The sequence below is a fragment of the Podarcis erhardii genome (genome assembly GCF_964252035.2).
Source record: "Podarcis erhardii genome assembly, chromosome: 3".
NCBI classification, from domain to species: Eukaryota; Metazoa; Chordata; class Lepidosauria; order Squamata; family Lacertidae; genus Podarcis; species Podarcis erhardii.
This window is the reverse complement of record NC_138507.1, coordinates 52,296,859-52,309,487: the sequence shown is the minus strand read 5'-3', so window position 1 is coordinate 52,309,487 and position 12,629 is coordinate 52,296,859. Positions and strand designations below refer to the sequence as shown.

General features: G+C 40.6%; 1 long non-coding RNA gene across 1 annotated transcript; it reads left to right on the top strand.

Moving 5' to 3' along the window:
• The first annotated feature begins 3,561 nt into the window (after nt 1-3,561).
• On the top strand, nt 3,562-10,913 carry LOC309339451. Its single transcript, XR_014155365.1, has 2 exons — nt 3,562-3,672; nt 10,709-10,913. It is a non-coding gene; the product is annotated as an uncharacterized lncRNA (long non-coding RNA).
• The last annotated feature ends 1,716 nt before the right edge of the window (nt 10,914-12,629 follow it).

The following is a 12,629-nucleotide window of genomic DNA, read 5'->3' as shown; positions in this document are numbered from 1 at the left end:
TATGAAAGTCAGTGATCATGAAAGGCAATGTACACCCTAGCTTTTAAAAAAAATGAACATGGATTGCTGCAGGAGCTACACATCATTCTGATTCAAAGAGCACTTCCATTATTTTGTAAAGATTTCTTGACATATTTGACTGCTTGGCATCTAATTTTCACTGCATTAGAACAAGTCATTCACCATATCACTTTTTCTCAATTTTTTCCTGAGTGTAAAAACAAAAAGCAATCAGTATTTGCCATATTTTTACACTAATTATTCTAGTAATTAATATTTTCCAGCAGGATGTGTACCAAGTACCAGTAGTCCTGAGCCATGGAAAGGTATAAAATTAGCTTGTTTTCATTTATGACTCCTGATTCAGATTCTCTAAAAGCTGGAATATAAAATCATTTCTGAGTAGGTAGATAATACAAGCAGATTTATTTGTTGTGCAACCTCATCACCATTTGTTGCCCACTTAAATATAGTAAATCTCATATTTCTGCACACAATACAGTAGTAACACCCAAAATGAAATGTAAGTATTACATTGTGTTAATTCTTTTTTAAAATAATGTTTGCCAGCTTCACATGCTTTTTGATGAACAAATCTCATTTATTTTAGCATATGCTATGTTATGACCACATTTTGAAAGGTGGTGGGGAAAGGAAAAATAATTGTTTGCCCCCTAGAAACCAAGCAGATTCTACTCATTCTAGTTTGTTTATGCAAACTATTTTCACCCCACTATTCAGTCAGAAAATAACAGATTACAAAGGAATAAAAATAGCACAGCCCCTGCCCACAGACTCACAATCTGAAAAGACATGACACAAAAGGGATGTGGGGTGGGTGGGAAGGAAAACAAGCAAACCAAATTCTAATTCAGGCACCAAATTCCTAGTGTTAAAAGGTTCTTACAATGATGAGTTTGGATGGAAACAGGCTGCTCACAGTTTGTTTGTTTTGAAATGCCCTGCGAAGAATTTACAGTGACCCAGCCTTTGAGGAAGTGACTGTAATGCAGTTAGAACATTAAGAAGGACCCATCTTAGCCCAGTATCCTGTTCTCACAGTGGCCATCAAGTTGCCTATGTAGTGATTTTTTTATAAACTATTGTGTGAGGTGGTACTTCCCTTTGTGCAAAAGCCTTCAACTTTCAGTTTTAATGCATGGACTTCTAGTATTTGAAAGAGGGAGAAAAACTTCTTCACACTGGGTATCAGGGTGGGGCCTTCTGGACTCTTAACTAGAATCTGACAGCTTCATATCACTCCTACCCCAGCAGATGGGCTCATGGGACTTAGCTGATATTACACCCACAGTGGATAATTGCCTCTGTGAGTTAATTAAAGCAGGGGACTGTTTGTGGTCATTTCCAATTGTTTCTTTGCAAATGTGCCTTGCCTTTGGTTCCTTTTAAATTTGACATCATATCCATGTACCACTGGGATTGGTTCTGTTCAGAAGCTCAAGTGGAGCCAAACCCTGCCAAAAGGGCAGTTTGAATTTGGTGCTGATCAGCACTGACTTTAAATGCCACTGGGATCACCCGTACTCCCCAATGCTGCCAATTCCAGCAGGGTTTTCAGCCAGAGCCTATCAGTGATGACTGGAAGTCCTTGGAGTTTGACCCCAAAGGAAGGAAAGAAGCACAACTCTTTTCCTTTGAAGTATGCCATCTTCAACAGCAGAAAGTCAGTCGCTGGGGGCAAACAGCAAGGGAGGGATATTGTCTTTATTCTACGTTTGTGGGTCTTGAATAGGGTGAGTCTTTTAAAAGAGGCCCCATGCAACATGTGTACTCTGTATCCACGGGGCCTCTTTTAAAGGACTCACCCTGTATACCGTAAGCACTGCTGGAAAGAGGGTGAACCTTTAAGCTAATGCAACTGAGCTATTATTGCATTCTGCTGGTTCAGCCCCTTGGGCCTGGAACAAAAGTGAGCATCGCAAAAGGCTTCAAATCAAGGTTCAAAATAAAGTCAGTCTAGGTCTCAAATCCAAGAAGCCAAGTTGCAAGGGGAAGCTAGATGGAAAGGGAGGAGGTGGTTGGCCACACTCACTCTTCCAGACTAAGACATGAGTGCTGTGCAAATGTTCTGTATGGCACTGCAAATGTGCTTGGAGATAGGTGTCAGGCGCACCATGTACAGGTCAGCTGTGGCCTGACAAATGTTCCTTGCTGCTCAGTTTGAGGTTACAGAAGACCTTGAGAGGTTCATACTGTGAGTGTAATTAAGATAGTATTGCAGAGAGAGAGAGAGAGAGAGAGAGAGAGAGAGAGACTTCTAGCAATAACTTAAGCAAACCTTAGTTACAACAAAATTGAGAATTAGATATAGATATTAGATATAATGTCTGAAAGGAATTACAACACAGATCAGACAATAAAAGTTTATTCACTAAACTGGCTAAAAGCTAATTTTCTGATTTGCTTTTTCACTGTTAAAGCTGCCTTAAGGTACTTCCAGCTGAGGATGCAATATGGTTAACAGGTCATTCAGATATTGCAAATGAGTCACTGGCAACAAGCTTTAATTTACAGGGTTAAATTAAATTAAATTTGGATTAAATAGGAGGAAACATAGACTAGTATTTTTTATGTCAGAAATATCATTTAGATACTGTGGAAAAAAATGCATGCATGAGGACCACCCATCCCACAACGAACACTCCTCTGAAAACACCCTTATATTCTGACTATGAAGATACACAGCTGTTCCTACTGAAGTTAGTGTTAGCTGTAAACATATTTTTAAACACTGTGGTCCAACATTTGCTGATCACATGATAGACCACACAAAAGTGCCGACATCTGACGTAAGGTACACAGTCTAAGGTATTCCAGGTAATCCATGGGCAATAAATGCAAGAGTAAAAGGAAAGGAAGATAAGAGTAAAAAGTCCAGCCTAATGTGAAAGTTTGGCATATTGTGCAAGTTTATTAAGAACAAATAATTCATAAATAGGGACATATCCCTTAAAAGAGATACGCTGTCAACTATAAAATGTTAATATTAACTGGGTATTGTTTTTTTCTTTCCAATATTTGGTCCTAAGTTTAAACAAAAAGGGAAGGAAGAGAAAATTGAAGGCTACATGGTAGCCAAGCAATATGGAAGTCAAATATTTATGCTTTTTCCTCATCATAGCATTTAATTCATGCCTCTCTGCTGGAGCAAACATTTTGCTGCTGCTTAGTGCCTGGGCTCCTGCTGCTAAGTAGTTTGAGGCAGAGGAAATGTATTTGCCTAAAAGTAAATAAGGATCTGGATGCTTATCTCTGTAAGGAAAATAACATTTAGCAAAAGAGACCAGAGCTTGCTTTGCGACGTTAAATCTCAGTTTAGGATCCTTAGAACAAGGATTGTTAACCTATGGTTCTCCAGATGTTGTTAGACTCTCATTAGCCTTATCCATTCTTCAGACTAGCTCAGTGTTTCCCAACCTTGTGCCTCCAGCTGTTTTTGGACTACAATTCCCATCATCCCTTGCCACTGGTCTTGCTAGTCAGGGATGATGGGAGTTGTAGTTCAAAAACAGCTGGAGGCACAAGGTTGGGAAACACTGGACTAGCTGAAGGTGGAGTGTTACAACAGCTGCAAAGCCCCAGGCTCTCTACTGTTGTCTAGAGTAGAAGTGAGTTTATCCTGAAATGAAAATGCTTTGCAAACAAGTCACAGTGAGTCAATTCTATTACTTCCTTTGGGCCAGACCGTAAAAGGTCTCATAGTACCTGGAAAAGCTTCACTAGATGTCACAGTGAGAAAAACCAGTTCCAGAGTGTAGCTTGCCACATGCATGAAGCCAATGACATATTGGGACACCCCCAAGGTTATCATGGTGACCATTAAGTCCTGAGTCACCCCAAAAATAATGGCCTCAGCATAGCTGTTCAGGCCTGACCCCTCCCCCCCCAAGCAGTCAGGGAGTCCTCAACACTCGCTCTGAGACCATATCTGTCAGGCTGGGCAGTGAGGTGGGCAGTAAACCAGCAAAATGTGTTATAATGCCTAAAACCAGGTTGAGATACTCTATATTGCCAATCAAGTGGACAGAAAGCATGGGAGGAGATCCTATAAATTACAGTAACTCCCCTTCCCCAGTCCTCAAGTCTGCGCCTAGGCTGCCTTGAGTACCCGGGTGGGCACAGCAGGGTGAGATGAACTCCACCATGCTTGCTCACTTAGGCCTCAATGATACAAACCAGATCAGTCTCCTCATGTATGATCAAATCATGGATAAGGGAAGTCTTAATCAAAGCTGACCTGGCATTCAGTAGCTGCAGACCTAAGGGCTGGCTGCTAGAACAGGCATCCCCAGACTCGGCCTTCCAGCTGTTTGGGGACTGCAGTTCCCATCATTCCTGACCACTGGGTCCTGTTAGCTAGGGATGATGGGAGTTGTAGTCCCAAAACAGATGGAGGGCCGAGTTTGGGGATGCCTATGCTAGAAGAACCAAACTTCCTCAGGCTGGAAAGGGGGCTGGCCCATGGCATAGCCACTTATTGTCTGTGCCATGAACCTGCTACATGGCTTGCCCCCTTTCCCACACCATATCTCCCAGTACCCAGGAACCACTGTAATTGCCTCCCTGCTTTGTTCTCTCCCCAGCTGATCTCACCCATCATATGTATTGCTTCCCTGCCTCCAAATAACACAGCAATATATACAACCAGGTTAAGCAAAAGCTAAAAAAGTCCACTCAAGCAGACACAAATAGGCGAGACAGCGTACCTCACACCAGCATAAGGCCTCTTCATGATATATTAGGGAGGTGACCCATGCATCCTCCCTCTGAAGTGGTTAATCCCCAAAGGGGAAAGGACACACTGGCATCATTCCCTTCAGGGCCAATGCTGCCTGGGGAGCTGTGTCAGCCCAGGAACAGATATATAGCCCCAGCTCCCCTGAAAGTCAAGTCCAGGTGGCATCTCAGTCAGTGGAGATGGGGCAAGCTTGTATCTGGGCTAGCGGTGGAAAAACTGGTGGTGGAAATGTAGCAAACTGTTGAAAGGTATTTATTTATCCACCCACTTTACTATCTGCCCCCGTGTCACACTGGAATGTGGACTCCAGAAGGTTGTCCGCAGAAAAAGGCGGTACTTGATCTGAAAAAGCTTCCCCAGCCTTGCATTTAACACACTGGGATTTATTTCTGAGTGCATCTGTATAAGATAGCACTCTGTGAGATCCTTAAATCTACAAACATGATGATAGTATTAACTTGCATTCACCACAAAATGAGTACATCAACTGATTGCAGAATTCCATCAGATTATATTATCTATGCATATAAGATCACCTCTACCTGACAATCAAAAAACATCCTATGTACCTGCCAAAAGTGTTTAGTATGGTATATTTTAAAAATCCTTTTTTTTTGTCCTGCTAGTAGTATTTCATACAGATTGGTGTATGATTAACAGAACTGCTAGCTGAGCAATGAGATTGCAAAATCTTAGTGATGCATGAAGCAGAAATACATCTGAGCTTTCAGTTTCCAAGCTGAGTCTGCAAAACTGATAAGCAGAAAACGTTTCCACCACAGTTGCTATGAAGTTCTTAAGATACAAGCCTAAAATACTAGAAGCTTGATTAATTTTAGTCATTACTCTAGCCAGAGCTGAAAAACAGAGGTAAATGAAGTAGGGACCTCCACATGACATTAATTACCCCTTTGTCTCATTTGGCTCCCTTCTGTGATATACTAGTTATACATTATTAGTCAAAATTGCTTCTATTAATATTATGTCCTGTGCTCTTTATTTTAATGCATTCAATTACCTGGCACAATGTGCTTTTGCTAAACAAAGTCAGAAATGTATTGTGTGCATCTACAACCTAGCTATACCCAGTGAGCTGCTGCAGAGGTTAGATGAAAGACCTGGGGTTTGTGTGCAGATGTGACTCACCTTCTGTTGTGAGTTGGTGTGTATGAGTCCCTTCTAATTCATGTACCCAGCAAGGGTTAAAATCTTGTTGTTTAGTCATTTATTCGTGTCCGACTCTTCGTGACCCCATGGACCAGAGCACGCCAGGCACTCCTGTCTTCCACTGCCTCCTGCAGTTTGGTCAAACTCATGTTCGTAGCTTCGAGAACACTATCCAACCATCTCGTCCTCTGTCGTCCCTTTCTCCTTGTGCCCTCCATCTTTCCCAACATCAGGGTCTTTTCCAGGGAGTCTTCTCGTCTCATGAGGTGGCCAAAGTATTGGAGCCTTAGCTTCAGGATCTGTCCTTCCAATGAGCACTCAGGGATGATTTCCTTCAGAATGGAGAGGTTTGATCTTCTTGCAGTCCATGGGACTCTCAAGAGTCTCCTCCAGCACCATAATTCAAAAGCATCAATTCTTCGGCGATCAGCCTTCTTTATGGTCCAGCTCTCACTTCCATACATCACTACTGGGAAAACCATAGCTTTAACTTTAACTTTAAAATCTAATGGAGGATTAAAATGTTGGAATAACAAGGCCAGCTTCTTGGTAATGGCCCTCAGTTTGGGTCTTTAGTATGTATCTTTAATAAGTTGCTCTGGGCCAGAGGGAAAATGCGTGGGTCCCCTCCCTCACCTGGCTGGTAGTAAGAAAGACAAAAGCCAGAATTTGTGTGTGTGTGTGTGTGTGTGTGTAAGAGAGAGAGAGAGAGAGAGAGAGAGAGAGAGAGAGAGCAGACAGAAGCCAGAGAGTGAGAGCCATGCCTGATTTCTGCTTGAATCCAAGGCTTTGGCTATTGGAGAAGCAAGACCTTCTGGGGTGTTAATGCCGTGAACCTCTCCATTGAAGGCTCAGGTTGTATATATATATCTGTAAATCAACCATATATCATAAAGACACCACAGCCTCCACTGCCCCTCATACCAAGGAAAGTGAACCCGAGTTATACACCCCAAACCCCAAGAATTTTGCACTACTCATAGAGTCTGGGGTGCTGTGCAACAATTATACTGCATTACTGCAGCTGCCTTAGAAGACCACATGTTGGCTCTCTGAATTTCTAGTGTATTGATGTTCTCTAGGCCACAGAATGGTTGTGCCATAATCAACTAATGAACTGAGAAACTTGCTTTATACCAAGTTATTTGGTCCATCTACCTCAGTATTTCCTGCACTGACTGGCAGCAGTCTTTAAGGTACTTTGTTGCTATTGCTGTCAGTCCCTCTAACATGTCAGTCTCTCTGAAAGTCTGCATTGGCTTCCATCAGTAAATAAATAATATTCAGAATAAAGGGGGGGGGGCGACCCAAATCTGTTCAAATAAGTTTGTAGTTTGGAACTACTTTCTTGAGTCTAGGTTGCCATTTTTTTCCAGGACACGTCCTCTTTTTCAAGAGTAAAATTTGAGGCAATTAGCATTTATTTGCTTTGAATGGCCATCACAGTGTCCTCTTTTTTGATCTTCAAAATATGGCAACCCTAAAAAATCTTTATTTAATTGCTCATCGTCTATTTAATTGCTCATCGTCTAACATTGTGTATGCCATAAAATGCCAACAGTGTCCTTCAGCTCTCTATATTGGACAAACAGGCCAGACCTTACGCCAAAGAATAAACGGACATAAATCCGACATCAGGAACCACAAGACAGAAAAACCAGTAGGAGAACACTTCAATCTCCCAGGACATTCTATACAAGATCTCAAAGTAGCTGTTCTATTACAAAGGAATTTCAGAAATAGACTGGAAAGAGAAGCTGCTGAATTGCAACTTATCACCAAACTTAAAACTATAGAGAGACCTGGTTTGAACAAAGACATTGGATTCTTATCTCATTATACATGACAAAGCCATTTTTCACCTTCTCACCCCTTGCTTTTTCCTGTTAGACCTATTGCAGTCGTTAAGAGTCGTCAACAGGCTCATCGCAGCTATCTGCCAATCACCCATTCCCACCACCCTTCTGAGTAATACCCCTCCCCACCTTCTCACTATATAGAAAGGTCCGGTGACTTCTGTTTCAGTGTATCTGAAGAAGTGTGCATGCACACGAAAGCTCATACCTAGAACTAACTCAGTTGGTCTTTAAGGTGCTACTGGAAGGAATTTTTTTATTTTGTTCTAAAAAATCTTGACAGCATTCTGAATTTCTCTAGTCAGTATTATCCTTCTCTGCTATACCCATTCCTCAGTTCCATACCAAGTCCAGCCAGGCTTCCATTCAAATGAAGTACTGTAATAATACATTTTCAGCAGCCTTCACTTCTGTCTCAGTACTTATGGAAGAGATGAGATGCTGAAGAATGATGCAATGTGGGTCTTTTCATCCCATCAGCTAATGCATACATCAGCTCCAAGGTCCGGACAGGCTGAGTACTTAGGAGAAAGTTTCAGTGCTGGTCATTCATCTGCTTATCTGCTAAGGCAGATAACTGAAGACAAACCATTCAGAAGCTTTAGTTTAGTCCATTAGGTGTTGAAGTATATTTTTGAAACTTATAAGCAATGTGCATGATCCAGCCAAACTAACTTCAGTGCTTTTAGATCTGATTGATTTTATAGAGAATATAAGCAGATACTAAACATTTTCCCCTTCAAACCAAGAGGAGTTAATTAAAAGTGTGTAATTTTGACCTAGTTATGTCCTGTACTGTATAACTGAAATTGGCTGTGTTTCCTATGCACGTAATATTTGATATTCACTACCTTCAGGTAAGCATTCTATATACTCACTTTTTAACAAACTTAACAAGAGATATACTGCATAATTACTTCTTAGACATTAACCTCAGCCTTTTCAAGCTTGTGAAATCCATAGCAGTCTTGCTGTGTGAGTGCGTGTGTGTGCTAACCTCTTCCCTACTTTCCTTTTTACCACATCTCCAAATTGCTCTGTTTAGTTTCTGCTAGCTTCAGTAATTTATACTACGTATGCTTACTGCTCATTGCATAATATAGCCTGTGATCTGTTTATTTTTAGGCACAAGCCCTGTCAAGTTACCAACAAACAAACTTGCCTGTGAAATGAATGCTTGCGATAATTTGTACTTTCCATTTTTTAAAAAAAGTTTGTTTTAAGGTTTAGCTGAGTGCACTATGGATTTGTTTAAAAGTCTCCAGTACCTACTTTGACACAGTCGCTGCAGGCAAACAAAAACAGAAGTTACAACATAGTTCAATATTATGTATTATGTAGCACAGAAAACTTCAGCCTAAAAGGGTGAACCTAGGACAGAGACCAACTTTGACCAATGAGTTGACTTTATAACAATGTTAACCCTTTAAAAAAAAATAAAACCCTCCTTCAAAAGACTCACAAAAGCAGTTATGCTGAAAATTCTCTGCTGAAGTTAATTTTATGTGCATCATAAACAGTTCACTTTATTACTTTATTGACTTTGGGCTAACCCTTCTTGAACATGTGCGGCTTTAAAAAAAAGCAGTAAAATTGCCATCTGCTGAGAGATCTATAATTGTTGCAGAATTCAATTTGCTTTCTTACTTCTCTCTGGTAAAATCAGCAAACACTATCCTTAGATGACAGGAAACAATCTGGTATTTGCTTTTGCTTTTTTGTTGTTGAAAAAAACAAGTTACAGTACTCAGAGCAAGACAATAGATGCTATCTCTGTTAGAGGCAATCAGTCAAGAAGCACATGAGAGACAGGTTACCTGAGCAATTGAAGTTTAGTTTCAGAATCATGGCATTTCAGAACTTAGCTTGTCATTGTTGGTGGTTCCAATTTCTTTCTCCAGCATAAACCAACCCAGTTAAATTATTGCCTGCATTCATTTCTGAAAATAATTTTGTGCTATGAGAATATGTGCAGCACCAGATTAGGGTGGTGTGGGTGGTTCCCTCCCACAGGGCGCTAAGACAAAGGGGCACATAGTAGTAATAATAGTAATAATAATAATACCTATATTTATACAGGTACCTACTCAAAGTTAGGGGATGCCAAATTTTGTCATTGCTCAGGGTGCCACATTACCTAGGTCCGTCTCTGATCTGTGGTGGTCGTTTAATGGAAGGCTGTATAAGCACCTGGGTTTGATTTTTATGTATCAGATGCTGCTTCCATCCTGTGAGAAACAATCAAATGCAACATTACCAGTAGTGCACATATGTGGGGGGAAATGCATGTTAAAGTTACTTACGAATACCTCAAGGAAGAATAGCTGAGAAACAGTATTCCATGTAGCAGAAGAACCAAAAATGGGCATTGCTAAAATGGGCCACCCTGCAGTCACAGTCTCTTGAACACAAATGCACACACAACCAAACACACACACTACAACACCCCTGCAGTCCACTCTCTCTCTAAGCACGCACCTTTCCAGCAAACAACACTGTAGTGGGAATTATATTTGTGCTCTCTGTGCTACAGAGACCAATCCTCTCAGCCCACAGCTGTGATAGGGAACATGATGGGGGCTGGCAGACCACTTGTAATGGCTTGGTGAGCCTGGATGTGGTCCACAGGTTCAGCACACTTGCTCCAGTTATTCCCCCCCCACACAAAAACATACTTGGTGCAAGTAAATTAATGGGTCTGAAACCCAAATAATTATATTTGATAATGGTTATAATTTACAACAAAATGTGGATTTCTTTCCCAGCCAGCTTAAAATGCAATTTAAAACACTTTATCAGACTGTTTGCTGCGTAGAGTCTCCCCACCCCCTGAGGGCAAATCTAATAGTTTAAACTTGAGATAGAAACTTCCGTTTTCTGGACAGGATCAAGCTATCATCAAAATCAACCATCCATTATTTTCCAGAGGCACCTTCTCTTTTGATGTCAGAGCAACAATATGACAAAACCATCAGACCTGAAGAAGAAGCAGCAGTTTATCTGATTTTTTTGCCTTAAAAACCCCCACAACTAGTAGTGTTCAGAAATGTTAAACAACTGGACGATGTAGTTAATGAGGCTGTATTTGCATGTAGCAATAATAAAGCAATAAATTTAGCCTAATAAACTAAGTCATTGACACAGTCTATGCTCAGTATAAAGTACTTCAAGAAAGATAATTTCTATTTGTCACTGAACTTCTGTTACTTGCATAAATATATTTATTTTGACCTAGACAGGTTAAACACAATTCCTACTTTTTTTAAAAAAAAATGGCAACCCCTAATTAACATAATATTATTATCAATGCTTTTTTGTGGGGGGAAATGGTGCTGACACACACCATGAAGTTGTTACAGTAAGTGCATACTTACTTGGTTCTCAAATGCCTTGGTACTCAAACAACTTAGAACCCAAACACTGCAAACCCGGAAGTAAAGTAAGTGTAGTAAAGATAGTTCCTGTCTGAAATGTAACAGAAGAAAGTTCCAAAGGGTAGGTGCCACTACACTAAAGAACTAATTCCTAAACCTTGCAGAATCGACCTCCTGAAGAGATGGTATCTGCAAGAGGCCCTCTTTTTTATCAAGGCATTTACACAGTACACAACATGATCTATCCAAGGTTAGGACTGTTTCTTCTAAGATAAAAAAATCATGTGGCATCTTTGGGAGATCAATATGACTTTGCAATCTTATTGTTCTCTATGGTAACTGCTATTTTCTTCACAGCCTGAATTACATTTCATAAGCTCTCTGAAAATAGGGAATGCTTTAGATCTGTGCAAAAAACATTCCCCCAAAATATGTTTACTGTTTACATGGAAAGGACTTCTTTCCCTTTCCTCCCATTACCATTTTCAGAGAACTTGGTCCTACTTGTAGTATACATTTATAAAGCAGAATTATGCCATTTTAAACAGCCACAGCTCTCCCCTCCCCTGCACAGAACTACAACAAATGGATGTAGCCAATTCCTCTTCCCAGGGAACTCTGGGAATTCGAGCCCTGTGAAGGGAATAGGCGTCTCCTAACAGCTCTTGGCACCTTTAACAAACCATTGTTCCCAGGATTCCTATGAATGTTTAAAGGGATATGATGGCGCTTTAAAAGTTTAACCTTCTTAGATCTGTCATTTCTGTCCATAAAACGCACCAAATCATGTATGGGTAGGAGAAGCCTCATTCTTTGGTGAGTTTCTTTGCAATTAATATCCAAATAAGCAAAAGAAAGAACTAAGGGGCAGTATCCAACTAAACAGTTCTGCTAATGCAAGGATCTTTGTGCAAGGGAACTTCTGCACCCCGTCCTCCTCCCGCCGGAAACCCTGACACAGATTAGAACTCACACAGAGCTGCTTAGCTGGATATCACCCCAAATGTTTTAGAGCAATTAGCTGTTTTCCACTGAATATTAAACAAGACATTTAAGGAAGATTTCCACAGTAAGATTGGCACTTTTGCACTCTTTCAATACTGTGTATTCCCATCACCAAGTTATTCTGAGTCCTAGCTGCTCCTATTTGTATTATTCATATAAATGTCTAATCCTTTTTCAAAATCCCACTAAGCTCTTTGCATTAGTAAGCTTATCATGAATCTGGATCCAGAACTGCTTACACATCAACCAAAGACCCACAGGAATAATCTGATTTGCCACATGAATCCTTCATACTTGTAAACTATAGGAGCAAGCAAGGCTACAGGAAGCAAACGAGTCAAAACTAGATCTATTAACAGCACTACTTGGCTTGGGACAAGCATCCTTGAAACAAACAAACAAACAAACCATTCTGTAACATTGATGTGGCACATTAGTAGTAGCACTCAGTGTTGTTTCTTCAAATTT